Genomic DNA, 12,519 nt, shown 5'->3' on the forward strand with positions numbered 1-12,519 from the left:
CTATGTTTGTTGTACACTCTTTGTGTGGGAGAACTTAGATAAAACTACAGCTGTAGATATGACATATATTAAATATTTCCAACAGTAAATCGGTCAAAAAAACACCTGCCACGAGTTTGTTTTATTAACGTGCGATAGCACACATTTCATAGTCAACTGGCAATTGTCAAATGATACGCCAAATCCCTTGAATGCTAAACGTGTTATCAACATACGCGAGACACCCTATGATACAAAAAGGAATAAATGTCAAATCTGTCTGCAATGGAAATAGCAACTAGATGAGAAGTGTATTCGCGATTGTTATGCGTAGCGATGATAATTCGGAAGTTGGCTGTTTCTTTTTTGCTCACTGCAGGTGAAAAACATAATCAAGATATTCATATTCCGCACATACGGTGTTCAAGTAGACTGTGACACAGTCAGTGGGAAAAAATATTATGGGATATTAATACAGATACAGAATAGGGAGTATTTGAAGGACTATGCTAAATGAACACAGACAGTCGTAGACACAAGCTGCCATCAGAAGACAAAACAAGGTGCGTGTGTAGTAATTTAGTACATTGCTTATTTCATAAATTGTGAAACAGATATCGCTTTGCACCTTGTGTGCCAGAATCACGTGACGTCAAATAAGATGATCTATCGATTTATGTCTCATCTTGATAATTCGGGGTAGACAGATTTTTAGATTTGAAGTCATTGATTAAATTGTCATTGTGGGGTCACAGTGATTTGAAGTCATTGATTAAATAGTCATTGTAGGGTCACAGTGATTACATTTAATTATTTTACGACCTGCTCGGGGATGAATTCAAGTAGAATTACCTGTCGGTAGGATTGTATGGAAAAAGCCCACAGTGCCCCGCAACGAAACTATCACTCAAACATTTTACCTTTACATTGATGAATATTTTGAACCACTTATCTCAAGGAAATAATAGAGTTTTGGTAGAGAAGCTCCGTCTAAAAAACATGCATATAACAGCTCCGACCATCGCGCAATTACTGTTCCGGTAGCGTATAATTTTAATTATTGATATTAACTGCAGTCTAGCTATTTTTGTTTAATGAGATCAAACATTATAATCATTTACACGACTAATGGGGTAACAGTTTATGATTAGCAGTAAGAACTAATTACACCATGACACCGTAATTTAATCTTCGACACAAACAGTCACACTTATTCGTTTCAGAAAACATTGCGCTTTGCATTCTAATGACATACATTCAGGAAATTGAAGCAACTATCTCGATGAACACAGTGTATGTCAGTAGACTATAAATCAAAGCAAATCTTTCAGCTTTATATCCTCTTTATATTTGCAGATTGCAGTACATATTCTTACTACATGAGACCGTTTATATATGGGTTTGCTTTTCTTAGTTCATATCCAATTATCAGATCGATTTACCGGAAATGCGCATGTGTATACACTTTCACTATGTGAATCGTTAATACGCGAATTCTCGTTATAATTTATTTTAATCTTTATTTTTATTACGGTTAGGTTAATTAAACATAACGTGAGATGGTAAATGGGTATATATGAATATACTATGCGAATAAGTAGGGAGATGTTTTGAGACATTTCCGTTCGACTGCAATATTAATATGAAATTAAATGCAGCGAGAAGTCATGTGGCAATTGACCCCCTATATTTAGTAGCTACGTCAGAAACACGTCCAATGAATTTTGAAGAGTAAACACTGTACCATCTCGTTTTGTCTATGGGATTAAGGGGGCCTAGAGTGTTTGACATGACGCCATAGTGAATGCCAGAGGAATTACAATAACTAGTCGATGCGCTTAAACACGCAATGTTAAAAAAAAGACGCGACTCACTCTGTATAGTTTAGCATACCTCAAAAGCCGATCATCACGAATTTCCATTCAGTTCAATTGGTTTATGTATAAATTTAACAGTCGCTGCATATTTTTTCACTTTTCCGATATTAGATCAGAATGGGGACAACAATTAAATACACGGTTGAGGCGTCGAGTTAATTACATGGTCCACAACACTATATCCCAGTATATTTGCACATACATGTTAAGTTATGCGTGAAACTACTATATGCAACAAATACGAATTAAGCATATTTATTCAGTATCAATATCCTAGTCACCAAGTCGGGAGGATTTGTTCGAATCCATGAATTTATCTTCTACTCAGAGGATATAATTCACCATGCCTAAAGGTCGCGCTCTAGTGATGAAGCGATCCTGTGACATCAAAATGACGTCATCTAAAAAATAGCAAAAACTCTTAAAAAGATAATCGTCATTGACGGATGACTACAGAGCAAAACGATATCGTTGCTACTCGATTGCGGCCTTTGTGTTTACGTCATGGTTGTGATTCGGCACTAGGGGCGTGATTTAGACGACGTGTGTATTGCGATATTACTATTCTTGGCAGTTGTGCGTAAATATATTATTATCAGCTCTGTTGCACATACATTTGTTTAATTAATAATGCAAATATATATCAGACCGACATTTTTCGTAGTAGTTTCTACTATATGATTATAATGGACTCGGTTACTATACATTGCTAAGTTAGTTAGTGGTTAAATGTGCACACAATACACAGGAGGAGGAGGTGTATTTAAAGCTGTTTTGACGCGCGCACTTTACACGAAGAATCAACTTACACTACACAATATAAGCCGACGTATCATGTGTAACGTATCAGTGTTCATCCAGGCTTAAGGATAACAAAAACGAATAACATATGACGTGATTTTATGACGTATCTGTGACGTTACCAGGACGTAGCCATTCTCATGCCAAGCAACGATCTTTTGCACGCACGTTTTCAGAGCCAATTATTTGATAAAAATGTGTTACTTATGTTCCACTTATTAACGTGTAAATCAGGTATCGAAAATAACCTTAACTGAGTGTCACACCAACGTGACATGAGATGAACGCTTGCCATTCAGATTCTTGTAGGAACTACATCGCAGTGAAAATCCAATTAAGACGACATGGAAGAACCATTAGGCTAACATTAAAAAAGTAAAGTAAATTCATGCGCCACCCCCGGCGTACAGCAGAACTCTTCAACAGCGATTTGTTCATCACTCTTCGTTCATGTATTCCATTTAAATATATATATAATAGGGAGTAACCATAACAATAGTTTAATAAATCCACGCTAAAAATAACAAGTCATGTTTTTAGTGACTTTGTCAAACAATGAAAAGTATAATCAGATTATGTTTAAATATTGGATAGTATTTAGCCTTTTTACTGCAAATGTGCATGAAACAGGTATAAAGACTGAGTTTGAATGAAATTGATCAATGCATACCCCAGAAACTGTTCATGGCATGTCCAAATGATTTTTGGGACAATTAATGGCTGTCAGTTGAAGGTCAACAAAATAAAACAAAGCAATAGCTTGCCTTTGTACTAGATTTAACCAAAATCTGTACAAGCATCTCCGTAAAATAAGCAGAACACTCGTAAAAAACAAAATGCCACCAGTCCGCCATTTTGAGTCAAGTCAGGAAAAACAATGACGCGCACCAGTAACCCACTATAACCGATGTCAATGCCAAGTTTGAATGAAATCGGTCAAGGCATGTTCAAGAAACGGTTGATGACATGTTTGAATTTTGTGATTTTATTCGTTTTTGACAAAAATGGCCGTCATTCAGCTAAATTTCGATAAAAACAAAAAATAACTGAATATAACATTTAACCCGTTATATTTTGCCTTTGTAAAAAATGTATCCCAAATCTGTAAATAAACAAATCTGTTAAAATAAACAGAACACTCGTAAAAAAACAAAATGGCTAGCAGTCCGCCATTTTGAATCGAATCAGGTCAACTAAATCAAAAATAAATCGATGTGCACATCTCTCCCATTATGACTTGTCTTTGTACAAGTTTTGAAGAAACTCTGTCCAGGTGTCTCTGAGATATAATGACGGACGGACGGACGGACGGAACCCAAAAGTCCCCGTTCGGACTACGTCCGACGGGACTAATTAACGGCAAATACCATGACGGCAATATAAATATATATAGATATATTATATTATTTTATATTAGTTAGAAATTTCAGTTAGATTTAGCAATGCATGAGCTGATGTTCATGTACCTTTATCTAAATTTTACTAACATTTTAATATTGATTGTATAATTAGTGTCATTGCGAAACTGCAAAATGTATGTTTACATTGGAAAGCGGTCGTCTATGAATATTCAACGCAACTCACTGTGCACTGCGCAGAGTGAAATGCACAACTACTCATTCGACTGGAAACTGGGGACCATGCAGCAAGGCTGCTCGACAGAGTGGACATCAAAACAAACATACAATGAAATGTTGTTAATTGGTCACTTGACTGTCAGCGGCTGCACATATGGTATGATTTTGGAGGAAAGGGCATTACTTTGGATGATGAACCATTTCTACTTGTGCTGTAAAATCTGGACGATGCTTTAGCGACTACTATCACATACCTATTCTATTTGAGTATTTCCGACATACAAGGTAAAGTAAAAAAACAAACACGCATATTCTATATAAAGAACGACATTCAAAGACAAAAACAATGTTGGATTGGAAAAAAAACAACTGGTACCATAAATAAACGCACATCCATTATATATTCAGTGTTTTCAGCACTATACTATTCCCATAATTGGTAAATAGTTTATGTTTCTGTAAATATATATATAGGTATTTTATTTCCTATTAGCATTTGGCGGGGAGTACCGTAACACATTGCAGTGAGAAACAGTGTGCCAACAGGGTGCTAAGGTGTTTATAGTTTTAGTCAAAGTAATTTTGTTTTAATTTACCCGTGAATCCAAAATCACTATACCTACAATGCCTACAATATTACCCTGGTAGGTATGTCGGTGGGTGTGTATTTAGGTTGCCACGTTCGTGGAGACTTAGACAATTTGATGACAACATATTGGAGAAGGTCGACTGACTGACACTCAAACGCAGTACAACAAGACATCATTTCATTTCATATATTGATATTTAATTCCCGAAACTTAAAATGAACGAGATTTCGCGTTCGTTCAAATCAACACTTATTGAAATATTTTTTACATCATCTATATTTGTGTAGTTATATTATATACTTATTTTACATCGATACTTAAACTCAAGGGTCATCATCCTTGTATATAATCTTGAAAAGTGTTGCCATAGCAACGTAGGCGACTGCATCTATGATATTCGGGGCCTCATAGTTATGGGAAAATGAGGTCCGCTGTTAAATGTTTTCATTCTCATTTGGAAAAAAAGATCACTTAACCTTCGACTTGTTTCTGCGGCTGTGCGAGTCGTTGTATTCTTATGATGTCGTATTGTCATGGTGCAATTGGTCGTAATAAGCAAGTGATGTTGCCATGGAAACGCGTTGTAATGACCATAGTTCGAAATCAAACACCATGCGGCCCGGTATTCCGAATGAGGCTGTGTACTAAGCTAGAAATATGCCTGGATGGAGAAGGCCATCTTGTATAATATCCTACTGTCGCCCTCCGTCACGTGTGTGTACAAACTATAGATCACAATATCGTGAGTGTTGCAGATACGAACCGCTCACGACTATTCTGTCCATGAAATATGTTCAACACACCGCTATAACAATGGTTCACTCGTAGATTTGTCCATTAAGTTCAAGTGGTTTCATAAAGAAAATTGTAAAAAAAATTATAATACTCATGAACGAAAATTGGTAAACATGGTTTGACAACATGTAATGTATTGTATTGATCAATATTGGGCATCCATGGAACAATATTCTGTTGGGAATTACAAAACTACATAATTAAAACAAAATTCATTGCTATTGTGAGATTCTTTTATCGAACACAGTGATGAAGCATTAGAACACATATTTCAAAATCATGCCAACAAAATTTACTCTGTCAGTCATGGTATATACTTTTTGGTACTATGTCATCACGAATTTAGAGTTATATAATTTTAACATAGAATCAGTCACAATTTAAGCTTCAAAACAAAATTACCACAATACTGTATGTGTAACCAATAGTTCTTGGAAGATAGTATGGTAAAAACAACTTTGTTTATAAAACCAATATTGTCATTCACCATCACGCTTCTGTCATTCATGCAGTACTGAGTCACATTCGTGGTATCAAATTATTAAACTGGTTAAAATTTAGAATTATAGAGTGTAAATTGTTTTAGTCGACCAAAAATGAATTCTCAAGCTGTCTAGCTGTATATGCATAGCATGGCCGTGTGTGTTTATTTGGTAAAACAAGAGTTATTTTGGTCCAGTATTACATCACTATAATAATATTAACTTTATTACGCTGTATTGTGAAATTACATCTCAATTTTAGCTAATTGTAATAAAAGTATAAAAAAAAAGTAACTAAATCACATAAAAAAGACACAACTACTACTAGGTACATTATTAATAATGCTTAAAAGAAGAAAGTTGTCATTGTGCTTGGAAGTTAGCATGTAAAGTATAAGATGATTTTAGATAGGTAATAACATGTTTAATGAGTTTTATTTCTGATGTATTCATGATATACTTAAATTTTTCAATATTATCACAAATCTTACTTCCCCCCCCCAATGTGTTAAAATTACTGATTTGTAACACTATTGTAGCTACTGATTAAATGCGTGGGAAATATAGAGCTAAATTCGATTAAACCATTTGAAAACCAAACCGTCACTTATTGCAAAATTCTCGAGTTGCCACGTAACCACCTAAACACATGATATTTTTATGTCGTGTCTACGCACATACATGTCCTAATCTGCTCAGATTAATTAGAAACATGTGCATGTTGTTCAAATAAGGAAATGCGACAACCAGGCAGTATTATTTATTAATATATACCAAATGCTTTAATCGTAAACAACCTAACCGATGTTACACGGATGGTGAAAGCAAATAGCCAATCGGCCGGTATTATGAACCGAATATGGCTGTGTGATATTTATTTTGCGCGATTAATGTTTCCATGGAAGAAGATTTACAGCACAATGCACATGCATATCAATACGGCGGCGTCATCAAACGCCATTAGTTGCACTCCTACTTTTGACACACGCACATACGATCATCATGTACAGCAACGTTATTCATATTAGATTGAATATACTCGGCCGAGCTAACACTGATAGTACACTTTAGATGACACAGTTACCAATACGGAATCATATTAAAGTAAAGTATTTTTGGGTAGGGATTGCTGTCACCCATTTTTAGACAAACAACATCAAAATGTTCAAATTGCTCACAATTTATCAAATCCCTGTAAAATATGTAATATATATAAATACTGTCATAATAATCATATATTTTAAGAAAAAATATTTGGTTCATAAATGTTATTATTGGCTATATTATATAGCTATAGTGTCACATTCTTGTAAATAACTTGTTTCGTGTATCCTTACAGCAAAGTGTAGAATGCTTCCGTGCAAATGAAACAAAACAATACATACTCACTCTTGCAAGTAGATTAAGCACACTATTTTCGGGAATTCTGACAATTTTAGGACCAATCGTCGGTATTAAAATGGTGTCAGGACAGATTCGAAGTGGGTGACCCCGACAAAATAATCAATTTCACCATTCATGGGTGCCTGCTTCTAACAGAAAATACCATAACACGTTTAGAAAGCAACATTTACAATGCTTTGTTCCAAATCTATCGAAGCTTTTAACACGTTACTTTCTAGATTTCATTGCGTTCCTTGTTTGTTCGCAACACAAAACAACGTCTTGGCAGAAAAAATATTAAATAGAAAATAGTCTAAAAAAAAAATTCGACAGTCCTGCTCTTGCTGTGAATGTGGGTGTACATGAGATGGTGAGCGTGCCCATTGTTCATTTGCCGTTCAAGATAAACCTTTGATTAAACCATGTAACTTAGTTCCATGACAGAACAAATATTTCTCTCGCTGACTAAAGTCATTATAGAAATTTATTCACTGACTGGGAGTCAATTCGAAAAAGAGCTTGGCATGTTTTTATTGTTCGTACAGAATGTCCAATTATACCTCCGAAGTGATCTGTATGCGACGTTCTCTCTTCGTCGTGACAATTTCATCTATGCACAGAAACTACATGTCCCAGATTCCAAAACATGGATGTATTCCATCACCGCATTCCACATGATATCCAACACTTTCAACTATTTGAACTGCATTACTGTATTGTGCATTTAAAACCGAAACAAGTGAAAAGTAGTAGTCATTTGAATTTTATATGAGTAACACTATTTATTTACTTGTCATTATAACAAACAAAACGTTACCGATATCTCGCTGAGTGGGTGTACGACCTCGTCTTGTCACGGCCTGACGGTGGACTCCCATCATTCATTGCTCTGACGTTTTGACATAGACATACTAGATAGGCTGGTTGATACTATTTCATAGTATACCTTCGAGGGTTACACTCCTACCCAAATGTAATATATAATTATTGTAAGACTAAAAGTCAACTAAACCCACACATATTTAGCCCAATTGGACCAAAGTGAACATTTTTTGTAGAAAAATTGTGCAAAATTATTCCTCAACGTCATATTGTACTCACTACGCAATGCCACCTAATACAATTGTTTTTGTCACGATCAAATAAAAGCTGTAATACGTATCAGTGAAATATGCTATTGTAGAGAGTGTATATATAAAACGCCAACCAGTTGTTCCTCTGATGTAATAGCAAGTGGCGACGCGAACTAGTCAAGTAATTCACCTAAACCAAAATTGCACGTAATGGACAGAGCAAGTATTTTGCAATTGTCAGCGCAAGTCACTCATAATATAATTGGATGCGACAAGAGATTAAAAAAACGGCGTGTCCTCCTTTCACTGATCAAGGATTGAATGGTCGACATAATTTACTAGTGTCTACGTTAGGAATCGTACGTTTTCTCGTTGTTAATTAAATTATAATCTACTCACACATAATGCACATTTGGGTACAAAATATTCAAGTTTTCACATGATTTAAGACGTGCACGAGTTTTTCAATCACGTCTGTACATAAAGGAAATTGCCACCCAACCACTGTCAATGATATGCAATTATATTAAATAAGTAAGTTAGTCAATGAAAAAAATACACGTTATTTTCATTTTCTGAGCATGTAATTATGGCATAAATTACGACGCACTGTTCAGTATAACGTAATAAAAGTGCAAGGAAAGGAATGTGGGCAATAATTGTCGAGACGTAATCGAGCATATTATTTAAGTGAACATTCCAGTTCAAGCACTATCATACAATAACAGGCTGTATGGTGTACTTTATTCCAATAATAATAATAATATGGACTTTCTAAAAAAATGTTAAGTAGTAGTTTGAAAACTAAGAACAAAACAATACCAGCGCGTCGAGAACGCTTGTGTTTCAGTTACTTACGAGTAAGCGACATGCGAACACAAGCACATGAAAATAACCTAACCTGAGCAAATAGTGGATGTTTTGTTTAAACTATCCATACATATGTGTGAAAACATTGAATGTGTGACACGCACCCAAACTCTTGTTCGTACATTGACCTCAAGCATTGCCCTTTTAGCGTGTGATAACAGGGCTGCACATGGTATCGATTGACCAATGAGACTTCAGCATGGTATCGATTGACCAATGAGACTTCGGCGTTTCTATAAAAGCATATAATATAGTAAATAAGTATATTACTGAAGGTAATAAATTGTAATAGTCCGCGGATTGAAATTCCGTTAATTCGGGGTGTATGTACTCAAGAATAATATATATTTAATTAAAACTCAATACATTTTACAAACCCGTCGTTCAGATGAAATACAATAAAAAAGGCATTTCCTGTCATCTATCAAAATAAAATACAATCAATAATTAATATTGAAATATAAAAATGCAAACACGTATAACGTTATAATTATTTAAATAAGTTGACAACTTTGTTGAACTTCCGACAAAATGACACACGTATTTAAACAGCTTGTACTAGATAGACAACGTTTGATGCCAACAATGACGGACTGCCTATGACAGGACTTTCTCAACTACATGGATCTGACAATACAGCGCCCAACAATTATCACGTACGAGACTGATTTATTTTTTAATAACTTAAAAACATAATACAGCGGAGATGAAATATCATCGCCTCAAGTCACAAACATGTAATATAAAAATGGTGTCACAGTGCAAGGAATCAACACGCCCAGACATATTGGATATATATATACCAATATTAACACTGCCATCAAAACTAAACACAGCTGACATATGTTAATGTGTTCTACATGAATATATACCATGTGTGATAAATGTGGTCGGGAATCTTCAAGTGTTTACTCTTATGTTACCAAACAAGTGGTTCAATCTTGAAAACAAGGAGACGAATTACACAGGAAAGACATTCATAAATACATAATTCTCACACAGCTTTATCCGTCAGCAATCACAGCAGCTGTCGCTGTCGCAAACACAGACATATATATTTATATATATTATTCAACGTAATTCGTGGTCATTAGTAATTTTTAAAATTTATAATAGCAAACTAAAATTGCACACATATGTTTCCCATGATGATAGAACGAGCTTACATAGATGCTTAGTTATAATTTAATGTTGCACGTCGAAGATATCGGCACTTAAGTGAGTTGCGGTACCAACAAACAAGTCGTGTCTTCAGCGGAAATTATACTCTATGATCATCTACTTCCTTCGCAACTTATAAATGAAAACACCAGAAACAACGAAAACACAACAGTATTGGAATTTCAACAAAATGATTTTTTAAGAGGTATGTTAACTTTTCATGTCGTGTGAACTGTTTACTTTTCTATTTGGGGAGGGGGTATTACATTACATTCTGAGTTATCAATGGCACTTTCGTGAAGAAATGAATGAATGTCTATGTCAGAACTCATCCAGGGTGCTTACACCGTAAAGCTTAAGTTAAATCCCAATCACAGGATTTACAGTTGCAATTGGCAAAACACATGACTACAATCTAAAGGTGATCAACAGCTTGTGTTTTTCAGAGAACTAAAAAAAAAAACTCCAAATCTCATTGTATTCGCTACGAATACAATACACGAGTTTCTAGAAGCATTTTATTGTATTGATATGCCATCAGTACGTGTTAAAGATGTTAATCCGGGGTTATTTCCTCTATGACGAACAGTTTTAGAAGCCCATAAAATGTACAAGTGTATAATTTTACGTCGCCTGTGAACACAATTAAAAGTGTATAAAGTCCGTACATACAGTCTCCCACCAACTACACTTACGATAGTGATATTCGACAGTCTCAATATCACACAAGTACATTGTGAGGGAATATTACTCTAGTACAGCAATATACCTATTAACTTGTTTATAATTGGTATATGAATGATATAGTATCAACTCTTGCTTAGAGATTATAAATTTTAAACTCCTGATTTCTAAACCCATTAGCATACTAACTGAGAATAACCGGCACTGATGACACCTCTCTGTGAACGTGTAGCTAATACGCGTGCGCATACTTGGTGTTCACATGACAGGGGTCAAATCTCGCAGCACAGTGTTCTAATTAAAATGATAGGTAGACGATGACCCGTATATAACTAACCCATAAATGATACATGTACAACAGTAGTGACACTACACAGTTGTAGACAAACAAGTTTGATTGCTTATCAACGTAATGAGACCACTTAATTTGCCGAGTACCCCCTATGCATCACATATTTAGTTAAATTATAACCTAATAAGCAGATAATTGGTTAAATGCAAACAAAAACTAACTGTAAAACTATTAACACTGTGGTCACATAGACAAGTTCTGAAATGTTATTAGATCAGGGTATCTATGAAGACAACTGAAATAAACGGAGGAGTACGTATTTATTTGTAATAAATGACAAGCAACCCTGACGGCAGAAACAATGCCATTGATAGAGTACCGCTCTGTGTATATTTTTGTTTTTAATGATTCATGATTCGAAAGGCTGATACGTACGCTAATGCTATTAAACTGCCATTGACAATAACGCATGGATAAGTGTATTTGTAAAATGCTTTATATTTTACGGCAAGTAACTTAAGCCTAAAACTATACATACACTTTCTTAAACCTTAATTTTCAATATTTATTAAATGCATTGCAACGTAGGACTCAATGCGATGACGTAACACGCACGCACGTTCTTAAGGACCTGTTCAACAAACGATTATATAAAGCATACATATGTTTTTTTTTTTAAAACATATCATATCGAAATACAAAATTACATATCTCCATTAAACTCATTCAGGGGCTCACTTTAATGATGTAAGCATAATATTTAATCACGGGTCTATGTTTGTATCACATGGAAATCAAAATCTATATCTAAAATTCTCAATGCAAATATTAAGCAATCATTTTTTGAATGTGTTCAATCGCATTGTGCATAATTACTTCGTGTCAATCGTCATAACGTTTTCCATGTTATTGAATACTATTGTAGGAAACCGGACAACGTCACTCTGTATGTTTA

General features: G+C 34.8%; 1 protein-coding gene across 2 annotated transcripts in view; it reads left to right on the top strand.

The window, feature by feature from the left end:
• The first annotated feature begins 4,282 nt into the window (after nucleotides 1-4,282).
• LOC102808288 (growth hormone secretagogue receptor type 1-like) overlaps nucleotides 4,283-12,519 on the top strand; it is a 62,547-nt gene continuing 54,310 nt past the window's right edge. For both annotated transcript variants that reach the window (XM_085497271.1, XM_085497272.1), the window contains exon 1: nucleotides 4,283-4,519. The gene's annotated coding sequence lies outside the window, so the exon portion shown is untranslated. The remainder of the gene's footprint in view (nucleotides 4,520-12,519) is intronic.

The sequence above is a fragment of the Saccoglossus kowalevskii genome, chromosome 3 (assembly GCF_978046115.1).
Source record: "Saccoglossus kowalevskii chromosome 3, keSacKowa6.1, whole genome shotgun sequence".
In the NCBI taxonomy this organism is placed as follows: domain Eukaryota; kingdom Metazoa; phylum Hemichordata; class Enteropneusta; family Harrimaniidae; genus Saccoglossus; species Saccoglossus kowalevskii.